This window comes from Cebus imitator, unplaced genomic scaffold (genome assembly GCF_001604975.1).
Source record: "Cebus imitator isolate Cc_AM_T3 unplaced genomic scaffold, Cebus_imitator-1.0 Scaffold362, whole genome shotgun sequence".
In the NCBI taxonomy this organism is placed as follows: domain Eukaryota; kingdom Metazoa; phylum Chordata; class Mammalia; order Primates; family Cebidae; genus Cebus; species Cebus imitator.
Genome location: NW_016107677.1, coordinates 1,551,475 through 1,579,474, shown reverse-complemented (window position 1 = coordinate 1,579,474; position 28,000 = coordinate 1,551,475). Strand labels below are relative to the sequence as shown.

General features: G+C 33.9%; 1 protein-coding gene across 7 annotated transcripts in view; it reads left to right on the top strand.

Annotated features, from left to right (window-relative positions):
* Positions 1-28,000, top strand: part of MGAT4C (MGAT4 family member C) — a 769,261-nt gene that overhangs the window by 682,549 nt on the left and 58,712 nt on the right. For all 7 annotated transcript variants that reach the window (XM_037730808.1, XM_037730807.1, XM_037730812.1 and 4 more), the window contains one exon: positions 20,388-20,437. The gene's annotated coding sequence lies outside the window, so the exon portion shown is untranslated. The remainder of the gene's footprint in view (positions 1-20,387; positions 20,438-28,000) is intronic.

Here is a 28,000-nt window from a genome sequence, read left to right as displayed (position 1 = left end):
AGTGTCTAGAGTAAGTCAATGGCTCTGTGAATGAAGAAGAGACAATACATTTCAAATATGTAAAAGAATTAAAATTGGCCTTAGGTTGTCAATTATTTAGATGGCAATGGAGCAAAAGGAGAGGTTTATGATGAAATGAAGCTTCTGACTAGATGACAGGTAGGTAATGGCACCATTAAAGGACACATAAGGAAGACGATGCTTGGGAAGGAGAATTTGAGTTCATTCTTGGGTAGACTGAGACTGAGTTGTCTTTGAAACAAACAATTGTAGGTTATATGTGATTATAGCTATATGAACATATAATATACTCTTTGAAAATAAATTTCTTGTCATTTACCATTGGCACTCTTAAATAAAAAGTATTCTCCTTGACAAATAATTAAAAAAAACATGAAAATATAAATCGATAAAAGATGTTAGAATTATTTTGCTATTGAAAAATCCAAATTAACTTTGGGTTTGTAAAAACCCTTCCAATTTTTTACCATATTACTAATTTTTGTAATGAATAAACTCCAAAAGAAATATATTTTATGGATAGAATTGTAAATAGATATCATATTATTTGTAGTAGTTTGATACTTACATTAGATTTTCTGTTGGATCATTTTGTACTGAAACTTACAATATGCCATTTACTACTCACAACTGTGCTGTGATATTTTTTTCCTTTTCCCTGAAGATGCCTAAATTGTGGTTGATATGTATTGTGCTAAATCTCGTTTAAACAAATCTCACATTTGACAAAAATGACATGCTTCAGATTGTCTCTGAAGAAATATAGTAATATAAATGAGCTTTTGCCTACCAATTCTTTTTTCAGTATATACCTTTACCTTATTTCCAATGAGTCAAAGGAATCACTTTCTGGAAAAAGAAAGACACATAACAATGCTGAAAAGAATCAGGATTTTTGAGGTGAAAGAGCTTAGAGATGGTTTAATCCAAAGGCTTCATTTTGCAACTGAGGAAACTGAGGCCAGCTTAAGGTCACCTGTGGTCATGTGGCTTGTTTAATGGCATAGCCAGACTTAGAAATACTGTCTTCTGGTTATCAGCCTAGTGCTTTTTTTTGCTTATGCTGTGCTGTTGTCCATTTTGTGACATTTCTGAAAGGGGATTCTTATAAAGTGTTTACGCATGATTCACAATGTTTCCAGCAGAAATACTTTCCCTGCAGAAGAATGCCTGCCAAGTATTCTGCTACTAAGAACTCCCACTGGGCTAGGGGTCCCTAGACAGTATGCTGCACAAACTGTAATGAGCTAAATAATGTCTCCATTCTCTAGTGACATAGGGGCTTTACAATGTAGACTTTTGAAAATGAAGGTTTTAAGCAAGCATTTCAGTTGTCTACTCTTTACACCACATCCCATGAGACAGGACCTACAGCCTGTCACATTCAGCAATGTTATATCTTAGGACAACAGGGAGATATTTCCAGATAGTTGGCCTTATTTGTTTAGAGCACATTTTTTTTTCCTTTTGTCTTTCATATATCAGCATGTTCTTTCTAGTCCTTTCTGTAGCTGAGCAACTGAACAAGGCCTCAATGTACAAGCTTCATGCACAGCAGTAGGGCAAATTGTCACTAAGTTGTCACCACCCAGACTTCATTCAATTCTTGTAATAAATATTCTCCATTCTATGTGCCAAAAGCTATTTTAGTCATTCTTCCCTAGTGTTATCAGTTGTGCTAGATGAACACTAGCTCTTGAATATTCCAGAATAGATTCATGATGAATTTGTAAGTTTCTGTGGACAAAAAAAAACAAAGCTATCAAAATAAATGTAATACTATAATAAACAGCATCTATAGGAGATTAAAATGAGGTCCCTAATTTCTACACAATGAACATTTGTCTCTAGTTTGGATCACAGACTCCCAAATTAGAATCACTTTGGCTATGCTGACTTCTATCATCCCAAAAACTCACCATAGCAACAAATCAATGACAATAAAAAGCCAATTCATTATTGTTCCTTAACATCTGTAGTGTACCAGGATGCATCTTGGGAGCAAAATCCACTATTCAGAAGCTGTTCAAGTGTCTTTTATTTATATTTCACTGCTATTGTTTTCTTACCCACAATAAGCATGCTTGTTTCTTCAGACACAGAATGCTAAAACTATGTTAAAGTACATGCTTTCTCTAGTTATACCTCCTTGAATCATAGAGGAACATATGGTAATCTAGTCACGTCAACTAAATGCAATTTTCCTTTTACATTTTTTCTTTAAGTTAAATGCTTAGAAAACGTATGCATTATTTATAGACTTGATTTAATGTATAATTTCTTTTGAAAAACATATTTTCATGGTGAACACATAAGCTTATTCCAAAAATTAAATACTTTAATTTTGTTATCCAAAAATATTTCACAGTAATGAAAAATCATAATTGTGTTTTTAATTATGCTCATGCTGGGAAGCTAGCTTTATGGGGTAATATATTGATTTGAATATATCCTTCCTTCAGTTTATAAGTCCCTCCTTCTTTTTCTTAATGCTTATTAATTTTGAGTAGAATACATAACTCCAATCATCTACTATTGTTACAGCACTAGACATAAAATTATGCTTGCAATGTCTTGATGCCAGTTGAATTCATGTTACTGGTGTGTTTGTGTATGTGCTCTGACATATTTTTATAACCACATTGAAGGACAAACAGCTGGAGGGATACTTTATGTTCTTTCTGTTGTTGCAATTATAACACTTCACATATTTTCAGGTATTTTTAAATGCTCTATTTGATAGTGATATGGACAATAAAGTTCAGACTGAGGTAGTCTCAGATGGAGATGAGAAACTTGGGAACTACACTTAAGGTGACTGTTTAAAAATTTGACTGCCCCATTGGATTTCGGACTTGCATGGACCCTTTAACTCCTTTGTTTTGGTCAACTTCTCCCATTTGGAATGACTGTATTTACCCAATACCCATACCCCCATTGTATTTAGCAAGAAAAACTAGCTTGCTTTTGATATTACGGGCTCATAGATGGAAGAGACTTCTCTTGTCTCAGATGAGACTTTGGCTATTCAACAAATGTACAGGAAACTTCAAATTTTCCTACATTTTTCTGCCTTTTTCGGAGCTCTCCAAACTGTTCCAACCTCTACCTGTTACCCCATTCCAAAGTCAATTCCACATTTTCAGGTATCTTTACAGCAGTGCCCCACTCTATGGCACCAATTTATTGTATTAGTCTGTTCTCATGCTGCTGATAAAGACATACCTAAGACTGGGTAATTTATAAAGAAAAAGAGGTTTAATGAACTCACAGTTCCACATGGCTTGGAAGGACTCACAATCATGGCAGAAGGTGAAAGGCACATCTTACATGGCAGCAGACAAGAGAGAATTGAGAGTCAAGTGAAAGGAGTTTCCCCTTATAAAACCATCATATCTCGTGAGACTTATTCTCTATCACAAGAACAGTATGGGGGAAACTGCCCCATGATTCAATTATCTTCCACCAGGTCCATCCCACAACATGTGGGAATTATGGGAGCCAACATTCAAGATGAGATTTGGGTGGGAACAAAGCCAAACCATATCACTTGTTTTGAAGGATGCATTGCATGAAGGAATAGAAATGTAACTCCTAGTATTCCCATGTGTTTCAAAATCACAATACTGTTAAGGATTTGAGACATCAAGTAAAGACCAATGAATCTCAAAAATTATTCTTCTCCAAACAGGCAAACTACCTGAGTAAAGACCTAAGAAATTAGATAATTCTCCTAAATCTAGTATCACAATATAATAGAGGTATAAAAAGCATTTGTATAGTTACTTTTCAGTTATATTCTGTTACATATTTCTTTGGTTCAATCTGTAAATCTCTCTCCCCTGTAGCTTTCTTCATTCCATTCTCCATCCCTCCTCCCCCATTCTGTTTCCCTCTCCATCTACCTGCATACTCATCTAATCAATCCATCTATCTATCTGTCCAAAAATCATTTTATCATTTGTTCTGTTGTTTAAAATGTATGAGATGGACAAAAATGGGAAAAATGCATGTGTTTGGCTTGTCTGTCTTTCTATCTAGAAAGAGAGTTACAGATACAAATATACATATGGAAGCATGTTGTATACTTGCCAACATACTTGGCTCTTTATTTTTTGTTTAACTATTTTAAATTTTTCTTCTCTTCTTTCATGAGGATGACAGTAAAAAAGCTTGGGTTAACCTGTAATTTTAAAAAGTGTTTTAGGAATAACACACACTGCTAACAAAAAAAAAAAAGGAAATTCTAAAAAAGCTCTTATTTTGCTTTTTTTTCAGAAAGACTTTTCTGTATAATTATTTTATTGACAGTCCTTATTTGAGGGTAGGGAAATGTGTTTTACTAACTGTATAACCTCGGGTACATCACTTAACCCTTTTGTCTTCAGTTCTATCATCTGTAAAAGTGGAATAATCATGGCAACTATCTCAAATGCCTGTTGTAAGGACTGAGTGTGTTAATATTTATAAAGACATTTGAACAGTGGTTGGGCACACACACACACACACACACACACACACACACCCTATGCATTAACTATTACTTAATAACTCTAAATATCTTCACAGAAATAAAAGCTAATGAGAGCAAGAAATTTACTTTTAAGTTCATTGCTATTTCCTAGTACTGAGAATTGGTGCCCAAAACATTGAAGGTGTTCAATAATTATTATTTTGAAGAGGCAGAATAATATCCTAGTTAAGAACAGTGATCATGAAGACAGATTTTTTGTACTGAAATTCTGGATCTAACATTTTTAACTGTTCTATTTGTGCAAGTTAGTTAATGTTGTGCTTTATTTCTCGAATATATAAAATGGAATAATAAAAATTCCTAACTTATACAATTATTGAGATAATTAAATGATTTAAAATATGTAAAGTTATGATACATATTAAGTCGTATTGCAACCATATTACCTGATGCTAAAGGAAATCATTCACATAGTGTTATGTTAGATGTAAATAGAATGTGCTTCTGAAGTTGCACAAATTAGCAGCCTTCATAAGAGCAACAAAGTTAACCATAAAACTATGTTCTTATGAAGAGCAACATAGTTACTTGTTAATAGACAGATGTAAAGTTATCAAATATTTTATGGCCTAAATAATACTATTATAAGCCAACTACAAATGCTTCCCAAATTATTTATATTATTGTATTATTCTTCAAAAATAATTAGGTCTATCTGAACAAAATCTTTCTGCTTTGTTTGATCCTCCAGATTTTGTCTCTAATAACTATCTGATTTACTTTTTCCTTTAAGCAAAATTACCTTTTTTAACTTTGACTTTCATTTTGGATACATATATTTTCCCTGTCTGCATTGTCCCAAGACACCTTGATACTTTCCCATCTTCTCCAAAAATTGAATAGCTTCTGGCTGTGGCATTTTCACAATGAATTTAATAAGATTGAGTGCAGTGCCCTACTCTTTTTGTGCTTTACCATATCATATTCTCCATTGCCTACCTTTGCATTTAAAAGTAATATTACTCTGGAGTTGTACCTTGAGACTCTCTGTCTTATTTCATAAGCTTTGCATTTCTGCTTTAGCTTCAATTTAAAGTAAGGAACAATCTTCTACGTAATAATGTAGATTTTATGCCCATTTAGAAGCATTGCATACTCTTCAACAGGCAAATTAGGAGTGTGCTTTCCCATAGATTTTGGCAAAATAATTTTTCTTCTTACTTGGTCAATTAAAAAAAAAAGAGAGAAATAACTACATTATTAGAACTCAGTACAAAATTAGGATTGTGAATCTAATTGCTCATGGACTTGATGGAAAGGTGACTACTCTGTGTCCTGGTAAATATATCCCTGTATTATCTAATAAAATTTGAATATTCTCTTAGAAATCTTTTTAGGGATAGATAGAACTTTGAAACCCTAGCTCATTAAAAATTATGGAAAGAGCTACAACACATAAAAACTACTGCCACCTATACAAATACAGATCACCAAGGGAATTTGCCCTTTAGGTCATCAACTTATATTAAAATTAAAATTTGAGAAAAAGATATTTGTTGCTGAATATCTTGGTTGAATATACACAAAAAAAGGGGATTCGCAGTGGACTAGCTTTTACCTCCCTGCTGATTCATTCTTTCACCAAATATTTTTATAATTATTTATCAGGCGACTTTTCGCAAACCATCAGAGAAAAAAATGATTACTGTTTTTATAAACTTGACAATCAAATGTGAGAAGACAGAAAATAAATAAGTAAATCATATAGCATATTAAAAGATGATATATGCTATATAGAAGAAAAACATTGGTCAAGTTCCAGTATATTAGAATGCCTGTTTTGTGGAAGGAATTTGCAGTTTCATGGTTAGAATAGACTTTGCTGAGCTGATTATATTTGACTTAAGGAGGATAAGTGTTAAAGCCGTGGGAATATTTAGGAGAAGAGATTTCCGTATTTTTTTTTTTCAAAGTCCCATATCAAAAGTTCCTGCATCAGGACCTCATAATTCACGGGACACCAAGAAAAACAATGTGGCTGCTGCTGATGGAGGAGATGAGTCCAAGGCTGGTGCCAGGTCAAGAAGGGCCTTTTATAACATTGCTATTGGCATTTATTTAGCAATAAATGAGAATATATTTTTTTGATTTGATATAGAAGAACTTGCTTATCTGACTTTCATTTTAATAAAGTCATTCTAGTTACTCTATTTAGAATTCACTATGGGGGAGAGGAGGAGAAAAGGTTGCCAGATTTAAAGAAAGGAGATGAGTTAAAAATATTATAGTTAAAACCAGGGAAGAAATCATAGTCACTGAGACCAAAATGCTAGTAGTAACTTTAGTGAACCATTGTTATGGATATATTTTGAAGATGGGGCCAGCACAGTTACCTAACATATTGGGTGTGTGTTTAAAGATGGAGTTAAGAATGACTCTAATTGGCCAGGGAACTAGTAGGATAGATTTCAATCGAGAATAAGAATATTGTGTAAATTCATTTGCTTACCCAATCTGCCATAGTTTACACTGTTCACTTTCACCTTAGTGCCATAATACACATAGAATATTAAGATTGAAGACTTTACCACTACAGATACTAGTTTCAAATAAATAGCCTATATGTAAAATCTAAAACTCAACACATACACTTCAATTTGTTTTTAGTTGGGAGTGTTGTGATTGGCCCAGTCACTTTTGAAAGGATCACCAGCGCTACTGAATGCAACATTTGAGGAGTAAATCTACATTATCTCCACTTTGACTTGAATTACTATATTTGTTGGTGAAGCTGTCCTCATTCAAGATAAAGAATAGAGTTTTGTGGGGACATGCTTACTAAAAGAATACTCTAGAAGAAGCAAGATACACTAAAATGTTATATTTTTAACTCAGAAAACTGAAGGTAAGGTACAAAGTTACATGATCAGATTCCAGAAAAAAAAAAATGACACCTTCCCAGAATAAAAGAATCACATGACTGTTTTTATCCCTGAGGTCACTGCAGTATCAGGAGACAATCTGCTTTAGAAAGGAAGGACAAACCAGTCCAATTTTAGGAGACTATTAACGGCCACCTATAGGTTGGAGTGGTGAATTAGAATTTTAAGGATACTTCTGCATCAAGCGATTCTGTATTATCAACCAACTCTTACAGAGGGACTTTGCAAAGTACAACACCACACCCTGACAAAGATTGCAACAAAGAGAAAGCCCCACCCCAAGGCTTACTGGGCTTTCATAGACTGTACTGCTACAGGTAAAAGGGGGCAGGGCGACAATGTAGAGAGAGATTTTCAGAGGCACAAAAAGCTGGAATAGTAAAGAGAATGCCTCATAACTCACAAAGCCCAGAGAGCTAGCTCAACTATATATTAGTATATTAGATTGGCACAAGCCTTTACACAAGCAAACAGAGAAAAGAATAGGCATTTCCTGGAAATGTGTGTGTATATGTGTATATATATATACATATGTTATATATATATATATATATATATATATAGATAGATAGATAGATAGATAGATATTTATGTGATATAGATATTTATGTGATATGTATATACACATATTTATTTATAGTTATGTTTATCTATCTATATATTTATGTTCCTAAGGGAGAAAGAAAAGTAGTTATGACTTTCATCAACTCTGAAAAATAAGAATGAATCCTTGAAATCAGAAAATGCAAACCCTGAGAGTGAAGTACAACAGCTTCATCAGTAACATAATGACTGAACTATAACAATAAATGGAAAACAAACTAGTATCAATGATGATGACAAAACTAGCTAGTTTTCCTAATATAGGGAAAGGATAGTTTAGGGATAGTTGCAAAGCACATGAAGACAGGAAGAGTAGAACATCTACCAAAAAAGCAAGCCAAAGTTAAAAAGAACAAAAACAAACAAAGAATTATTTGTTCCTTAAAAATCTAGTTTGTTGCTCTTGGTAACAAAATTTGTGATATGTGTTTGATAGCACAGTCTGGTCAGAAAAACTTCAGTGATTTGTGAGAGAAGAACATACACAGCATTTTAAAATTAACTTAAATGGATGTTAAATTTGAAATTTTGTAGAGGTACCTGTGAAGCATTTAGCAGAGGCTTAAAAGGACCCAAGCATCTTCCAAAGTTTTTAAAAATTTATTTATTATATTTTAAGTTCTGGGGTACACGTGCGGATTGTACAGGCTTGTTTCATAGGTATACACTTGCCATGGTGGTGGTTTGCTACATCTATCGCCCTGTCATCTACATTAGTTATTTCTCCTAATGCTATGTCTTCCCAATACCCCCACCTCCTGATATTCCTTCCCTAGTGCCCACCCCCCAGGCCCCAGTGTGTGTCCGTGTATTCTCATTGTTCAACACCCACTTATGAGTGAGAACATGCAGTGTTTGGTTTTCTGTTCTTGTGTCAGTTTGCTGAGAATGATGGTTTCCAGCTTCATCCATATCCTGCAAAGGGTATTAACTCATCCTTTTTTTATGGCTCCATAGTATTCCATGGTGTATATGTGCCACATTTTCTTTATCCAGTCTATCATTGATGGGCATTTGAGTTGGTTCCAAGTCTTTGCTATGGTAAACAGTAGCACAATAAACATACATGTGCTTGTGTCTTTGTAATAGAATGATTTATAATCCTTTGAGTATGTACCCAGTAATGGATTGCTGGGTCAAATGGTATTTCTAGTTCTAGATCCTTGAGGAATCACCACACTGTCTTCCACAATGGCTGAATTAATTTACACTCCCACCAACAGTGTAAAAGTGTTCTATTTCTCCACATCCTCTCCAGCATCTGTTGCCTCCAGATTTTTTAATGATCATCATTCTAACTGGAGTGAGGTGAAATCTCAATGTGGTTTTGATTTGCATTTCTCTAATGACCAGTGATGATGAGGGTTTTTTTTCCATATGTTTGTTGGCTGCATAAATGTCTCCTTTTGAAAAGTATCTGTTCATATCCTTTGTCCATTTTTTGATGGAGTGTTTTTTTTTTCTTGTAAATTTGTTTAAGTTCTCCATCGATTGTATATATTAGCCCTTTGTCAGATAGGTAGATTGCAAAATTTTTCCCATTCTGCTGGCCGCTGGTTCATTCTGATGATAGTTTCTTTTGCTTGCAGAAGCTCTTAAATTAAGTAGCAAGTCCCTCTGATAGGTCTCATGGATCCAGGATCTACATACTGTGTTGAGGTGATAACACCTCAATTTCTGCTCCAACTCTTGCTCTGCAGGGCAAGAAAATTTACTCCTGCTTTTGCATCTGGTAATCAACTGAGACCAACAGTAATAATCTACCACATGCTTTCTGTTGATGAAAAAGATGGTCTAGTGTCATCAAAAACTAAGGCAAATGAAATAAATACTAAAGAAGCTTTGGGCAATTTGCATTTTCGCTTTCTCTTTTCTTGAAAGTGAAGCACCTGACCAAGGCTTTCTTCCTCTACACTGTCACCAAGTTGAAAGTCCATATTAGGAATGAAAATATTGCGTGAATTGATGGGAGTATGATTTCCTTTTCTCTACATCTTCCCCCAAGAATCATATGAAATTTCCCCCACGATTAGTTTCCAGAGTGGAATTTTCCTGGCCAGCTCAGTTCCCCAGTAGCACTGAGAAATGTCTGCCCACCAAGGGGTTTTCTTATGATCCTTCTTCAAACCAAGGATTTCACTGCTTACAACTACTTCTTGAAAAAAGAATGAGTTCCCCTTTGGGCTGAATTCTACAGATAAATTTTCCTCTGAAGATAATCTAAGCAATAAATGTTTATGTTTCTTTTCTTCAGCTGTTTGGTACTATCTGTCTTTAATTTTAATAGCTATAAATTAAAAGATTACGCACATTTACTCAATGCAATTCTTGACACAATTGTAATTTCTAGGATATAATTTTCTAATTAAAGACTATTGATAAATTAGGATTGTAGGAATGAATTATTTCCACTTTATTAGGCCCCTTAGGTTGTAATTTATTTCAAGTATTGTATCATGATGTGATTAAATAGCCAGCCATAACATAAGCTATAATAGGCATTTTGCATGACTAAACAAGTAGATATATTTTAAACTATAGAAGCCATTATTTTCCTATTTATAAAACAATTGTATAAGTTGCTTGAACTTTTCCAAAATATTTTTATTGTTTAAATAAACAAACAAAAAAGACTGGAGGCCTCGAAAATTGCTATAATTGAAAAACAACTCTTTATCCTTTCAATGAAGTGACAATTTAGAAGAGGTCAGTCTACCTAGAGGCCTGCCTCTGTGGGTCAGAAAGCTCAGTAGAGTGCTTGAGCTACAAATAGATCTGTCATACCCCAAGGACTCCACTTCTTTTGGAAAAACTGAAGTTTTAGTCCTCATTGGATATTATTCCTAACTAAATTATTCCTAGTAGATAGCCATATTTGCATGTTTTCCTTTCTATCTCCAAGAAATAACAAAAGAAAAAAGTCTGGAAAGAAAATGCTTTCTGTCTTTTCTTTATCTTTCTGCCTTATTTCTGTTCTCATCCTATATAAAATCTTCGTCTCCTATTCCTCTGGTTAGTTTCAGTTTGCTGACTTGTATCATAAGGTAGACAGTGTGGAGTTGAAAACTTATCTTACACAGTGTTACAGTCCTGTGTTAGGGGCTGCTGCCCTGGTGTTCTTGATACAGAGAGATGATCTATTGAAAGGAACAAGAACCAAATGATCAGAACCCTTCTCACTTTAGCTCCTTGTAATCAGCTACATTGAAGTTTTCCACTGTGGTTGTATAAACAGATCTGCCTACTACAACCTATGCAACAGCCTCTATCAATTATATAGGCCATATCGGATCAAGGCTTTAAATATCCTTAGTCTGCCTGATAGAAGGGATGTATCTTCCAAAAGGGAAAAAAAAAGGTAGCATGTGCTACCTCTATCTCACAGAGAACACAGAAGACAGGTCAGTTTCCAACCAGCAGAAAGGGAACTGGAAACAGTGGTCTGAGCCCATCTCCTCCAGAGAACTATGGTTTCTTCTGAGGGAGAAGAAATCAACAAAGGGATAATCAAATATTAAAACAGATGAATAAATGGTGAAGAAAGGGCCAGTGTGAACATTAAGAAGACATGTTAAGGCTGGATGTGGTGGCTCATGCCTGTAATCCCAGGAGGCCAAGACAAGCAGATCACTTGAGGTCAGGAATTCCAGACTGGCCAACATGGTGAAACCCCATCTCTACTAAAAATACAAATATTAGCTAGGTGTGGTGGCAGGCACCTGTAATCCCAGCTACTCAGGTGACAGAGGCACCCAAGAATCACTTGAACCCGGGAAGTGGAAGTTGCAGTGATCTGAAATCATGCCACTGCACTCGAGCCTGGGCGACAGAGTGAGACTCTGTCTCAAAACAAAACAAATTAACAAAAAAATAGAACAAACAGAAAACATGTTAAATCTTTCAGGGAAATGGAATATTGTGGCATACATCTTGAATAAGATGTTGGTATAAAATGTTACATTCTTTAAATCTATATTCCTAAAAAATAATGTGGATATCTTTGTAAATGTGTTGTATACATAGTAAGATTGGAATTCGGGAAAATTTGAGGATAAAGCTTGAAAAACTGAGACATTTTTATATCTAAAAGATAAAATGTTAAATTAGATGTTTAAGCATGTTTTCTTGTAGTTAAATTAACTCTTTTTTTATGAAAATCATGGAAAGATCATGTCAAAAAAAAAGAGAGAAAGACATTTTTCTATACTAGATACCATAAATTATTTTCATTTCAAACCTAGAAGACATATAAATGTTGCCTTGGATAAGTTACCAAATCTTTTAGGATTTCACTTCTCAATAAGAAAGATAAAGTTAATATCACAAATTGTTGTACTTGCTTCATAAGACTATTGTATGAGTCGGTGACAATAAAAGTCTTTTTAAAAATAAAAATAAAACATTTCCCAATTTTAAGGAACTGTAAATTGTAAAGCATAATTAATTGTAATCTTTCTTTCTTGAATATTATATAAACTACTAGGGAAAATATTTTTTACTATTTGCCTAATACTAAGTTCATTTTTTCTTGCTAAAAGAAATCATGAGAGGAATTTGAACATTTTATTTGGCAGATTGTAAAATATTTTATAGATTTTTGGGGATTTATACCACTTACACAAACTACTCAAAGAAATGACCAGAAAGAAACTGTCATCTTTCTGGTGAAGCTTTTTAATTTGATTGCATCATCTCTTTCTAGCAGATTTATTATAGCATTTATATGCATGAGTGTTATAAAAGAATATTATAGTTCTCTAGCCAATTTAGGTCACAAAATCCCATTAACAACTAAAATATGTAGATACAGAAAACAGTCACTGTGTTAATTACATGTACATTTTTATTTACAGCCTCTTTTCTCTTATAAAAATCTAAGCAAAAGTTCACTTAATCATTAAGCAAAGAAGTGTGGCAGTGTAGGTTAAAATCTAGATTTTAAAAGCCTTTACATTTAAGTAAATATATAAAAATATATTATTTGAGACATCCAGAAACAACTGCCAAATCAAAATTACTTTCTTAAATAGCAGTGTTTAGAGCTCAAATTTCTGTCTGCTATAGAAATCTTGTTGAATTAAAGTATTTCCCTTAAAAGCTCCCATTAGTGGGAAAATGTTATATTAATTTATGTTATTAGTCATTTAACAATTACTGAAGATCTGCTGTATTCCAAACACAAAAATGGCATGCCATGATTTCTGCCCTTGAGGTTAAAACATTGGGTAGATACTGGCATTCACACGCAGACTGCAGTAAGACAGACTTAGTCTTCTAATGGTAGTCCCAAGAAGAGAGAGTGATCAATATTGCTATAGGGGCCACAGCCATTCCTGCAGAGGTGACAGTCAAAGTATTGTCTAGGAAAATGGAATATATGTTCAAAGTCGCTGAAGCATGAAAGCTCATATGAAATGTGTTTGGAAAAAGGCAGGTAGTTCAGTGTAGTTGCAGGATAGAATTATTGGTGTGAGTAAAATATACGGCTAAGAAATGTATTTATTCGAACAATGAGAAACCAATAAATGGACCAGAAACAAGAGGGATATGACCAGAATATCATTTTTGCAGCAGAGTTTTATTCACTTATATAATTTGATAGAAATGTTCTGAAAAGACCAAAAGGGTGGACACTGAGAGCTCAGGAATTTGAGGATGCAGTGAGCCATGATTGTACCACTGCACTCCTGCCTGGACCACAGAGAAAGACCCTGTCTCTTAAAAAAATAATAATAATTAGTAAAAGAGTTTACATAGTTTTAGAAATACATTATTATGGAATCTGCAAATTTCAAAAGTTTTTGAGGTCTAAAGGAAATAAAGGAATTTTTTTAAAATAAAAAAATTTTAACTACAACTTGTTTATGTTAGCTTTAAGGAAAACTACTTTGATTTTAAAATCAAGGAAATACAGAAATATTTCCTCCAATATTAGCATGTTTATTTTCCTACTTAACTTTAAATTTTTATATTTTCACTTTAAATAGATCATTCATTTCACACACTACATGTTTTTAAAGTTCAAATAATTGTTTTCTCAAACTAACAAAGTTTAGCTAATAATAGATATAATAGAGATAACAAGTTAATGGCAAAATAAAGGCTTTAGTGAGTACAGAACTCATTAAAATTATCCAGAAGAATTCCTGGATTTTTTTTTTAACTTGTCGAAACTAGTGGTATAGCCAAGCCATTGAAGAGTAACAACTTGCAACCATTTTACTTAGCTAGAGATTGTCAATGAATGAATACTTTTCTTTGTAAATGACTACCTTCTCCACTGTGTCTGCATAGCCTAGAAGCAGATGCCAAGGAGTCAGGCAATCAAACTGAAGCCAAAAGGGGAATGAAAAAAGAACTGAGGCTGAAAGAGAGAATGAAGACGTGAAAAGATACTTAAATCATAAGTAAAGATCAAATGAAAACAAGACGCCATTCTCCCTTTGCCCTCACCCATTTTAGGAGTGTAAAGATTTAAAAAGTTTGAAACATCCAGCTACCAGTTGAGTGTTTGAAAAAAAGAAACCTTATACATTTGTGATAATATTATATTAACATCAGTATTCAATGTTGATCCTTTCCTTACATGGAAATCACATGCTTTTCTATGACAAAGAGTAAATAGACAAATCAATTAAAGAACAGGAATTAGATGGTTCTTATAGACAGGGGTAGTGTTCTCTTGTCAGTCATCCTAAGTTTCATCATCCTCAACATCACTTATATGATTTATGGCTTAGACATTTTTTATATTAATACATTTATTCATGTGCCTCTCCTTATCAGGAATGTCCTTTTATTTCTTTTGTTTAATATACAATTTCAGCTAATATGTTCTCTAGTCACTTAACATTTCACATTTGGGATTATTTTTATGCATATATCTTATTCCCTCAATTAGATGTTGAAACCAAGAAATTAATTTTAGACATTTTAGTATCACTCAATTTCTAACACAGTGCTTTATGTAAATTTATTATTATAGCTGTAGTTTGAATAAATCATCACTCTTACCCCAAGCCTTGTTGAGTCTTATGATGTTAGAACATGTTGGAAGCTACTGGTAAAAATGAAAAATATGCAAATCTTTCAACAAAAACTTACTGAATATTTACTTCTTGTCAACCATGTGCAAGACTCTGGGGACACAATTTTGCACCAAAATGAAAAGAGTCTTATGTTCTAAAAGATCAGAAAGATGTTAAATAATCACACTCCTTAATATTTAATAAGGTTGCTGAAGAAAAGAAAGTTTCAAGGAGTTTTAATTTCTAGATTCTTTAGTGAAGGAAAATATTCCTTTAAAACCAAGCTTTTTTTCTGATTATGTAATAAATACATTTCTCAAAAAATTTATTTTCATCCTAATGAGGGACCCACACTTCATTCATGAGGGACCTATGAACTAGATAATCCTAGCAGACAGAAACCCACTGTATTTCTGGCTTTTGTTGTTATTGCTTTTTTTTTAAAGCTAATTTATTCATTATTTTTCATAGATAAATAAAAATGAATATATTTATCATGTACGACATGATGTTTTAAAATATATATACATTATGGAATGGCTAAATTGAACTAGTTAACACATGCATTACCTCATATGCTTATCATTTTATAGTCTTAGCAATTTTCAAGTATACAATATGCTGCTATTAACTACAGTCACCGTGTTGTACAATAGACTCTTGAACTTATTTCTCCTATCTAATTGAAATTTTATAAACTTGACAAACATCTCTCTATCTCCACGCCTTCACTCCAGCCCCTGGTAACTATTATTTTACTCTCCTTTGCTTTTTATGAGTTTAGCTTTTTTATAATAGCTCTTTATACTAGTGAGAACATGTGATATTTGTCTCCCTGTGTTTGGCTTAATTTGCTTAGCACAATACCTCCTGGGTTCATCCATGACGTGGCAAATTACAGGATTCCCTTATTTTTAAGGCTGAATGGATTTTCTTTATCCATTTATCCATTGCTGGACACTTAAGTTGACTCCATATCTTGGCTGTTATGAATAACGCTACAATAAACATGTGAGTGCAGATATCTCTTTGACATACTGATTTAACTTTCTTTGGTTATATATTTAGTAGTGGGATGACTAGATCATAGGTAGTTCTTTTTTTTTTTTTATTTTTTAATTTTTGAGAAACTACCATACTGTTTTCCGTAGTGGCTGTACTAATTTAAATTCCCACTATCAGTGTACAAAGGTTCCCTTTTTTTTTCATATCTTCCCTAACATTTATTTTCCATCTGTTTTTATAATAGCCATTCTAATGGGGGACCAGTAATACCTCATTGAGTTTCACTTCCACTTCTCTGGTAATGAGTGATGCTGAGCATTTTTTATATATACACCTGTTAACCATTTTAGGTCTTCTTTTGAGAAATGTCTACTCGTGTCCTTTGCCCATTTTAATTGGATCATTTGTTTCCATGCTAATAGGTTGTTTGAGTTCCTTAGATATTTAGAATATTAACTTATCAGATACATGGTTGCAATTTTTTCTACCATTTTGTAGGCTATCTTTCTGTTTCAATTATTTTCCTTGCAGTTTACAGCTTTCTAATTTGACATAATCCCATTTGTCTATTTTTGCTTTTATTTCTATGCTTTTGGGATCTTAATCACCCCCAAAAAATCATTGCCCAGACCAGTGTTATGGAGATTGTCCCCCATGCTCATGGCTTTCAAAGGGGATTCTAGAACACTTTCTCTGCCTGCTTTTCTGTGTTTGAATACTGCCCAGGGGATACTCAGCTCCAGTTTCACAGATGAGCCTACACAAAATTCTTAGTTCAGTTAAGGAAAGTCATGCTCAACCAAGGAACAGAACAACCTGCCTTTTAAGTTAGAAGTGTTCAACGATTATTAATTTCTCTTAGTCATCTCATCTACACTAAAAAAAAAAAAATGTCAAAGACAGAGCTAATGATTTTCCAATGTTCTAGTCACCAAAGCTTCTTGTAAATGTTTATGTTAAAAAAAAAGTCACTGTGGCTAATCATCTCATTTAAAAGTCAGGTTAAATAGTTGGACATTCACATGTATAGGCTGAAGTATATTGGCAAGGAATTGACACTCATAGTTCCCCAAAGATCTTTTGCTTTGCTTGGCTGACTCTGCAACTCCAATAAAGTGCAGCCAGACTCCAGTAAAAGGAATAAAGTGAACACTTTCCCTCCTAGTACCTTTGCTGCCGTTTGCATTTCACCACTCGGCTTATAGAGATGAAATCTAATACTTGGCAGGCACTGCTTGTACAAATGAAAGATAAATTTTTCTTCCAGATAGGACAGATCAGCGAGACTCATAAAATATTAATGATGAAAGCTCTAGGAATTATATATATCCCTGACCATAGGTTTCTCTTGACATTGAAGAACTGTCAGTTTAATGCATTTTTTTTCTGCAAGATTCCCATCAAGAATTATATGAAGAGAAAATAATACATGATTTAAGATTCAAATGAGCATAGATTTGAGGGAAAGGTAATCTTTCTGTCTTTCATTTTCTTTCATGTTTTGTGTCCCGAATCAGCTATACATTTTGCTGAGTGATGTAGTGTGGTCGATTTGCTTCTTGAAGCTGTTCATGTGCTCGTGAAGGAAACTGCTTTTATGAGAATAATACAGGAAGTACGAATTTCTTATTATTTAATTTAACACAATTTAGCAATAACTGACATTTATGTAATTGAAACTATCTCAAAATTAGGAATTTATTGAATGTGTATTCAAAAATATTTATTAATGAAGACCTTCACTTTCACTTCTCAGATTTTGTTATCATGAAAATCTTTCCATAACCATTACAAATCAACAGTAATTTTTAGGTTACTATCTCTCTGAAATGTTTGGTCACTTACCATATTTTTTTAAGATAAAAATTTTGGGCCCTCTTTTTGAGGCAGCAGATAAATTATCGTTAATCTGAGATTTTTTCATTGTATATTTTATTTTATACAGAAACAAAGTTTATATTCATAAAATCTAAAAATGAGAGAAATATATAATTATCTTATGGCAACCTGATTTATTGTATTATATTGCATATATTTAGAAATACTTATTTAGGTATCTATAAGGTATTTGAATATTAGAAATTTCTTGAAAATAATAAAATACTTCCATTCAATTTATAGAAAATTCTATATGAATTATATCTCCAATTGTTTTATGAACTCTGAAATATTTTATGCTAGCACAATTATTTGCAACGTGATTCAAAATATTTTTCATCATGCTATAGAGCAGTAGTACAAAAAACTAACCATTTGAACAACAATGCCTCAGAAAAGAGACAGTCACACAAAAATGGATGCAAAATCAACTAAGTTATATCTATTATAATTTAATTCACATTGAAAACACCACTTTATTTAATATTAATAATCAGAAAAATAAAATATTTTTCATTCATACTCTTTTTCTACCTAAATAGGACAGATTCTAATGATATTTATTTTAATTTCTGATAACAAAATATTTATCAAAAGATAATATATATGATTTAATTTAACCAGAGGAAATTATCTTTGCTTAATTACTTTTTATTTAACTGAATATCTGGTTTAATATATTTCTCTCTTCTCAGGTACATTATATTTTTCTTCAGTGTTTATGAGAAATTGTCAGCCAAATATAACCTTCATAAACTACTAATGGGATTCTAAGGTGCTGTGCCTTCAGTGTGTTAAAGTTTCTGGTTGCTGATACCCATACAAAGATAAATCAGCAACTCCATTTTGTTTATCAGTCTTTTAGAAAACTTATGAACTCGTTGTAAAAAATCAGATGCTGTTAAAATGTATTCTGAATTATATTTAAAGGCACATGGCTATTAAGTAGAGTCAAAAGACCTAGTACAAGACTTCTTGGTCATGAACATTGTTATAATATTCCCAAAACCGGTCCTGCTTTTCCTGATTGCCTGATCATCTGATGATCACCTCTAATGTTTAGATACTCTTCATCGATGTGCAAAACATATGAGATTGAAAACATAAATTCCATAAACTAAACACCTTGCTGTGACCAAATACCCAACACTTGCCTTGAATTCAATCCATTGTTACTACAGCTTTTTGAACAGCAAATTTCTTGGGATCTACATTTGGGTCTCCTTAAGTTCTGCTTTCTTTCTGCCCCATGTCAATGACTGAAATCTGGTTTTACATCCTAGCCTCTGCGTTCTGTGGTATAGCTAATTGGCTATGAAGAGAACTTCATGTTAAAAAATGAGTTTTTGTGTCAAGAGAATCCCAAAATATCTACTACTGTTTCAAAATGTCAGTCTCAATTGCAACTATTCTTGTTGTCTGTGGAAACTACAGAAGGCAGAGGAAAAATGTGGAAATCCCTGTGGAGGTGTTGTTGACCAGAGAAGCTGACCACAGCACATTTAAGTAGGGAGAGAAATGCTAATGGAGATATCAGGAGAGCTGAAGGAATCTGTGCTTCAAGAGCATATAAATGTTCACAATTGGCTGTTGTCTGAAAAGATAAAGGTTTACATAGCATCAAACTTCAAAGAACAGCATAATTGGTTCAACTCAGAGGTATTTAAATAGCCCAGAGTAGCACTGAATTTTTTAAAATATAAATATATGTTTATATATAGTGGGGAAAAGTAATATAAAATTAGAATATATTTATTTTCTCAAATTACCTTTGATTAAAGAAAATACACATAATTTTAAAGGCATGTTGTCTTTAGAGAATTGTCTTTACTTATTTATTGTCTTATACCTGCACAGTATTTTTCTGAATGCCCTTGTTAACACAGTCTGGCAGACATTCAATAGCAAACTGTGTTCCAGGCAATGAATTTATACTGTTGCAGGAACAATCTCTTGAATGTTGTAACCCTTTATATATGATGGAAAAATCAATAACATGAATAAATGTGTAACAAACTAGCCTGTGTACTTTTTTGGTGAAGTGAAGCTCAGTAATATGGACTGAAGTACTTTCTTAAGGAAAATAACCCTATGCTTAAGTGGAATATTATAAAGTATACTTATTTACTGACACAGACGTCAATAGTAATATTAAAAAGATACTTATATATGATCTTTATGTTATGTTATATATAATTCAAATATTTAATTTGATAATTTTAATACAAAGGTATGTATATTCTTGTGATATGGATATACAGACAAATTAATAAAATATTTAGTCTATATTTTCTATCAATTTAGAAATATTTTATAAATGTAATCATAAGGTAGGTGAAAAAATAGCAAATTATTCACAGAATACTTTTTATTTTGCTTTTAGCAGTAAGAAACCAATGGTTTGTGTTAATAATATTAGACTTTCTTTTCTTCCAGGGTATCAACAGTTTCTGTACAGCACAGATTATGACAGCTTCTTTCTTAAGGTGAGATTAGATGTCACTCATGGTAGTATTCAAAGGGGATACACTTTTTGTTAATGCATTATCAAAAACATTTCATAGGTAAGGTTATCCTGGAGTAGCTACAAATGCCTAGATTGAAAGTATTTTCTCATCAATTTTATGTACATAATTCTATTTGTTCAATAGTATTGCTTTCGTGATAAACTCTAAACAATATTTCTTGAATATTTCTGAGTACAAGCCATGTAACTTTATACTTTGATTAAAACTTGGAAATGTGTTAACCATATAAGAAAATCAAGTTAGGGAACAACAACAAAACATTCTAATACAACAAATACAATTAAGGCATCTCTGTGAGAGTGCACACACTCATGCAGGTACACGCACACACACACAGACACACATGTACAGAGGAGGATAATTAATATTTGTAACTTTCTTCTAAAATACAAGTACATTAGACATTCAATTTTCAAGAGCCCTCCAGATTCTTATGTTAATGACTAGTTTTGCTCTATCTACTTTATTATTATGAGAGTTAACAAATTTTATTATTGTATTATAAGTTAGTTATATAAAATTTATTCACACATTCACACTTTTTTCCACCATTTCTTATCAGACTTTACACCTTATCTAACTGCTAAAAGTATATACTTTATCATTTCCTTTCGTAAGGAATTGTCAAGTTTTCTTTGTCTGAAAGTATTTTTATTTTACTCTTACTCTTGAAAAATAATTTCCCCAGTGTGAATCTAGATTGTCAGTGATTTTGCTTACAACACTGAAGACTTTATTATATTGCTTCCTGGATTCCATTTATTAATGAAAACTTAATTGTCTATTTAGTTGTTATACCAGTCTGGGCAATTTGCATTTCTTCTTGCTACTTTTAGAGTCTTCTCTTAATCTTTAGTGATCTGAAACTGGTTGTAATATGAATTGATATTACTATGTATACTACTTTAAATTTGTTGGCCTTCTTGAGAGTAACAACAGATGTTTTCCAGCAATTCTGGAACTCCTCAGTCAGTATCTCCTTTAATGTAATCTCTTCCATTTCTTTATTTTCCATATCTCTTCGTATTTCCACATCATTTCATTATTACTTTGAATCTGAATCCAGTTCACTGATTTTATCTGCATTTCTGATATACTGTAAATTAATCTATTCATATTCTAATTTTTGTTAGTATTTTTTTCAAATATTATTTTAAGTTCATGAAGCACATGTGCAGGTCTGTTACATGGGTGAACTGTGTGTCACTGTTGTTTGGTATACAAATGATCATGTTCATTCAGAAAGTAAGCATAGTACCCAATTAGTAGTTTCTCAACCCTCATTCCCTACCTCCCAACCCCACTACTCTAGTAGTCCTTGTTATCTGTTGTTCATATCTTTGTGTCCATGTGTACTCAGTGTTTAACCCCAAATTATAACTGAAAACACAGAGTATTTGGTTTTCAATTCCTGTGTTAGTTCACTTAGGATAATGGCCTCTAGCAGCATCCATGTTGCTCAAAGGACATGATTTTGTTCTTCTTTGTGGCTACATAGCATTCCATTGGTGTTAAGAAATTCTGTTTGAGTCATTTAAAAATTTAGTCATCTTTTTTTTCTTGTTCTTATGTTCAATCCAAGCCTCTATTTTATTTGTGATTCTATTTACCCTCGGTGTTGTTCATGCTCAGTTTCACTGATGGAATCTTATTTTCCATGTGTGTTTGTTTTTGCTGTTTGTTTTAACATGATTGTACACACATAAAATGTTATTTATGAAAATTCTTTGAGATGAGACTTGAAGTTCTACTGTTAAATTTTTTGCTTCTGCCAGTCACCATGGGGCAATATCAACCTAAGACAAATTTATACTAAAGGCTTCACTTTAGGTTTCTGAGCAAACAAATAGTATGAATTCATTCACATCTCAGGTCTTTAATAAGGATTAATTTATTTTCATAAGTTCTTAGTTTTGGTTTTATTTTCTCCAGGCAGCACTAAGGAATGAATATTACTTTTCAGACCCTTTTTCCCCATAAGGTTTGTTTCTTATTTTATGAGGGAGAGCCTTTTCTATTATACTTTCCACTGTGGGTAGGCCATAAGGTTTATCTCCTGCACTCTGTTCAACATGAAGCAGTCACAATGTGCTCTCAAACATTCTAAGGTTTGGTAGGAATTTTCACACAGAAAGCTGGCTTTGGTGATTACTTTACCTCTCAGGGTTTCTGCTTTTATTTTTATCTTAGTATTTGTAGAATTTTTTCTTTCATGAAAGATGAAAGATTCTTATAATATACATATGTATGTGTGTATACGTAATTTTATTTTAATTGTTTTTCATCAGTAACTACTCTTGCTAGACAGATCTAATATACAGGCCTGAAGCAGAAAACTAAATGTTTTTGATTTCTAAAGATGTTAATATTTGATTCTTTACATTTTGCAAATAGTAATGAAGAAAAAATTATAGTGATTTCTCTTTATAAATAACTGCTATGCCCAGAATGAAGAAATGTTGCAGAAAAATAGTACAGCAGTTCTTAAACATTTTGCTTTCAGAATATCAGTTTGTTAAGAATTATTAAGGGCTTTGATGAGCTTTGTTTTGGAAATTTTCTTCTATTAATATGTGCTGTGTTGGAAACTAAGATAGAAATTTAAAAATATTTTTTTCCTTTACTGCTAACAGTAAACCCATTACTTGTAACAGAAATAGTATATTTTGTGAAAAATAGCTATATTTTTTAAACAAAACAAAAATTAATGAGAAATATAGCACTGCTTTGTACTTTAGCTAATCTTCTTAATGCATGACTCAATAGAAATCTCAGTAGAAGACTGCAGGAGTGTCATACCTGCTTCTGTATCTACTCTGTTTTGATATTAAACATCATGCAGCCTTTGAAAAACTTCACTGTGAATGGTGACAGAATGAGAATTAAGATAAATAATATCTTAGTATCATTGTGGAAGTAGTTTTAATATTGCAGCTGTGGAAAGTTGCTTGAGACCCCCAGGAGAACATTTTGTCATATGAATCTATAGGTTGCCTGTGTAATTCTATTGAACCTGATAATTCAATCTGGGCTGGACTTGACTCATCTCACATGGTTTACTAATGTGTTTCTAGTCAGTTAATGGGTGGTCTAGAGGCTGGCTGCTCTAGAATGATCTAGGCTAAAATGATTAGGACCTCACTCCATATGAACTCTACCTCTACCAAACATGCTTTGGTCTGTTCCCATGGCAGTTAGGAAAGGGTTCCACAAGGAAGAGTTGAAGTATGAAATGATTCCTGAGTCCTAGGCTTAAAATTATAGGCTATCAATTCCACTGCATTCTTTTGGTGCAAACATATGAAAAAGTCGGTTTAAAGTCATGTGTGGGGAACAGGTTTCAACTCTTGAGGAGAGAAGTTACAAAGTAATACCAGAAATGCGGTACATACAGAGGCATGAATAATATGAGGCATTTTGTCAATCAATCTTCCACATCTTAGATTCTCAACACAAAAACAAGATAAAAAGTTTTCTTTTGTCATCTTCAAATGATTTAACTCCACTGTGGATACTATAGAAATCTGTAGGGACATGTTAAGAAGTAATACTGCTGTCACCTAAAATTCATTAGTTTTACTATACACTGTAAATGCTCAGGTATAACTATAACCTGGGATATACCAGGCCCTGAGAGACAGGATCACACTAATAAAATGCATGATACATTGATACTGATGACAATATTAACATTACTATTTTTAACTCATAATAAAAAACATAAATATTACTTGAGATGGAATTTTGTGTGGGCATAATCAGCAAAATCTCTCACTATAGTCAAGTAACACCAAGCATGTTATGAATATGCTGTCATTAATTAACTTTTCCAGAGACCAGAAAGAGACAAAATACATATTTTGGGCACATTTCTTATTTATGCATATACAAATATAGAAATCAGATTGTTGTTATTCTCTGATTATCAAAAGAGACAATGGGATATTAGATACATAAAAATTTAGTAACATCAAGCTAACAAAGCTGTATCTAATTATAAAAATTTGGGGGTTTTATTGTTGTGTTTTCTTTTTCTAACAGAATGGAAAATGCTTAACACATGTATACTATATTTGTCTCCACCTCAAAGATAATCATACAATTAAGAGGAGAATTGTATAGCATGGCTCCCTTTCTTCTGGATCGGATGTTTCATATTCCTCAAATGTCTAGAGTCATGCAGGTAATGTAAATAAATCACATAGTCCAGCAGTAAAATGTCAAGGACTTGTGTAGAGAGGAGTGTAGACAACTAGGATAAGCCTTCCCGATACAAACAGTATTAGCTGTTACTTAGGTCCAGCCAATCACTGCATTTTAGGAATGAAAATCCATTATTACTATATGTTTTCATTTTAAAAACAAAAGAAGGTTGCCTCAGCAAGATGTCTGACTAGACACAGCCAGGAGGAACATCTGCTACCAAGTGACTAGGCCATAGGGAAAACTGGCACACTATGAGCAGAGCTTCAGAGGGAAGGCATTGAGGGTGGACAGAGGGAGGACACAGACCCTGGGCTGAAGGAGGAGGAGGCTAGGAGCCCTGAATGGGGCTACCATGCAACACAACTCATTCCTGGCCCCCAACAACTCCTAGGAAAGGGGTGAGTTGAACAGGTGAGGAGCAAGCTGCCCTCAGCATGGACCTCTGGAATCCTGGCAATCAGAGATACTAAAACACCCATGGACACTTGAGCTTGAAGGGAGAGCTGTGTAGAGAGTTGATAGGAGCAGGACTCCAGCGTGTGCTGAACTTGAACTTAGGGAGTATGGTGTGGGAAAGTCTGCAGTAAAACACAACTAGGTCTGTTCCAGCCTGGCAGAGTCCACTTGCAATGCAGTGATAGACAGTCAACCAAGGTGCCTCCCAGGGACCCACATCATAGCCCCTGTAACAGCAGACTATGCCTGACCATCAGAGAGCTACAGCAGAGTGACCTCTGCTACCATGTACCAGTTCACCTGCCCCATTCCCTAGCCACAGCCTCCCCCATGCTGCTTTGCCAGCACTCACTTGCCCACTGCCACTCACCTCACTGTTCTTCCAGTGTGCCTGCATGCAGGTGGACCTTGCCTCCCTCCTCTGCCAGAATATGTGTGTGCATGCATCCCCTCACACTACTGCCTACAGCTCAAACACATACACAGAGGCTGGCAACCACAAACTGACCAGCATCCCAGTCTGACCAATGAACATGTAACCCACCATGCTGCTGCAGGCATGTGCAAATAAACATGGATTCTTCTGCCACCACTCAGACAAAGCACTTTGACTAGCACCACCCATTGTATTGTTATAGACTGCAGTTCAGAAACAGCTCAGGCCCATTCAATACCACAGATTCCTAACCTTGAGGGGCCACAGAACAAATCTGGGAGCCTGGTATCATTCCCCCAAAATTAGAGCACAAAGCTTAAGAGTGCTGAATGGAGTCTTAGCCTCCTAAAATCTTCCAGAAACAAATTCAGTCAATTGAAACCTTCAACCACAGTCAAACGCTTAAGGGCGTCAAAGAAGATAAAAGCAACAAAACCCATCCAAAAGACAGCAACTTCTAAGATTGAAGGAACATCAGCCCACAAAGATGAGAAAAAACCAGAACGAGAACTCTGGCAACTCAAAAAACTAAAGTGTCTTCCCACCTCAAAATGACCCACACTGGTTCCTCGGTAGTGGTTCTGAAGGCTGAAATGGCAGAAATAGAATTCAGACAATGGACAGGAATGAAGATCATGAGGGTTCAGGAGAAAGTAAAAACCCAATTCAAGTATTATAAGAGACAGAAAAATAATACAGAAGATGAAAAACAAAATGACCATTTTAAGATAGAACCAAAGTAATCTGACAGATCTGAAAAGCTCACTTAAAGAATTTAAGAGTACAACTGCAAATGTAACAGCAGAATCAACCAGCTGGGGAGAGAATGTCACAGATTGAAGAGTGGTTCTCCAAAATAACTCAGTCAGACCAAAAAAAAAAAAAAAAAAAAAAAAAAAAAAAAAAAAAAAAGTTAAAAAACAATGAACAAAACCTCTGAGAAATATAGTCTTATGTAAAGAGACCAAATTGATTGACTCATTGACATTCCTGAAAGAAAGATAGACAAAGAAAACAACTTCAAAAACATATTTGAGGATGTGATGGTAATACTGAGCATCGACTTGATTAGATTGAAGGATGCAAAGTATTGTTCTTGTTTGTGTCTGTGAGGGTGATGCCAAAGTAGATTAACATTTGAGTCAGTGGACTGGGAAAGGCAGACCCAGTCTTGATCTGGGTGGGTACAATGTAATCAGCTGCCAGTGCGGCTAGAATAAAAGCAGGTAGAAGAATGTGGAGGGATGAGACTGTCTGAGACTTCTGACCTCCTTCTTTCACCTGTGCTGGATGCTTGCTGCCCTCGAATATCAGACTCCAAGTTCTTCAGCTTTTAGACTCTTGGGCCTACACCAGTGGTTTGCCAGTGGCTCTCAGGCCTTTGGCCACAGACAGAACGCTGCACTGCTGGTTTTTCTACTTTTGAGGTTTGTGGCTTAGACTGGCTTTCTTGCTCTGCCGCTTGCAGGTGGCCTACTGTGGGACTTCACCTTGTAACTGTGTGAGTCAATACTCCTTATACTCCCTTTTATATATACATCTATCCTATTAGTCCTGTCCCTCTAGAGAACCCTGACTAATACAGATGATACCACCCATGAAAATTTCCCCAACTTCACTAGAGAGGACAGCATTCAAATTCAGAGAATGCAGAGGACCCTTGTAAGATACTGCATAAGATGAACATTCTTAAGACTCATAGTCATCAGAATGATCATCGGAGCAGAAAACCAATGAAGATATTCAGGACCTGAACTCAACCAAATGGACCTAATAGACACCTACAGAATTCTCCACCCCAAAACAACAGAATATGCATTCTTTTCATGTGCATATGACGTATACTCTGAAATTGACTGCATAATTGGCCATAAAACAATCCTTAGGAAAATCTAAAAGACCAAAATCACTCTAACCACAGAATCAGACCACAACATCATAAAAATTGAAGTCAATACTAAGAAAATCACTCAAAACCATATGATTACATGGAAATTAAACAACCTACTCCTCAATGACCTGTGAGTTAACAGTTAAATTAAGGCAGAAATCAAGAAAGTCTTTGAAACTTATGAGAACACAGATACAACATACCAGAATCTCTGGGACAAAGCAAAAGTAATGTTAAGAGGGAAACTTACAGTGCTAAACACCCACATCAAAAAGTTATAAAGATTTCAAATTAACAACATCACACCTAGAGGAACTGGAGAAACAAGAACAAAGTATCTCAATCTCAAAGCTAGGAGAAGACAAAAAATAATAAAAATCAGAATGGAAAGAAATGGGTACGTATAAACTATACAAAAAAATCAACAAAATGAGGGATTTGTTTTTTGAGAGAATAAATAAGATGGATAGACAAGTAACTAGACTAATTTAAAAAAAGAAGAAGATTCAAGTAGACACAATCAGAAATGGCA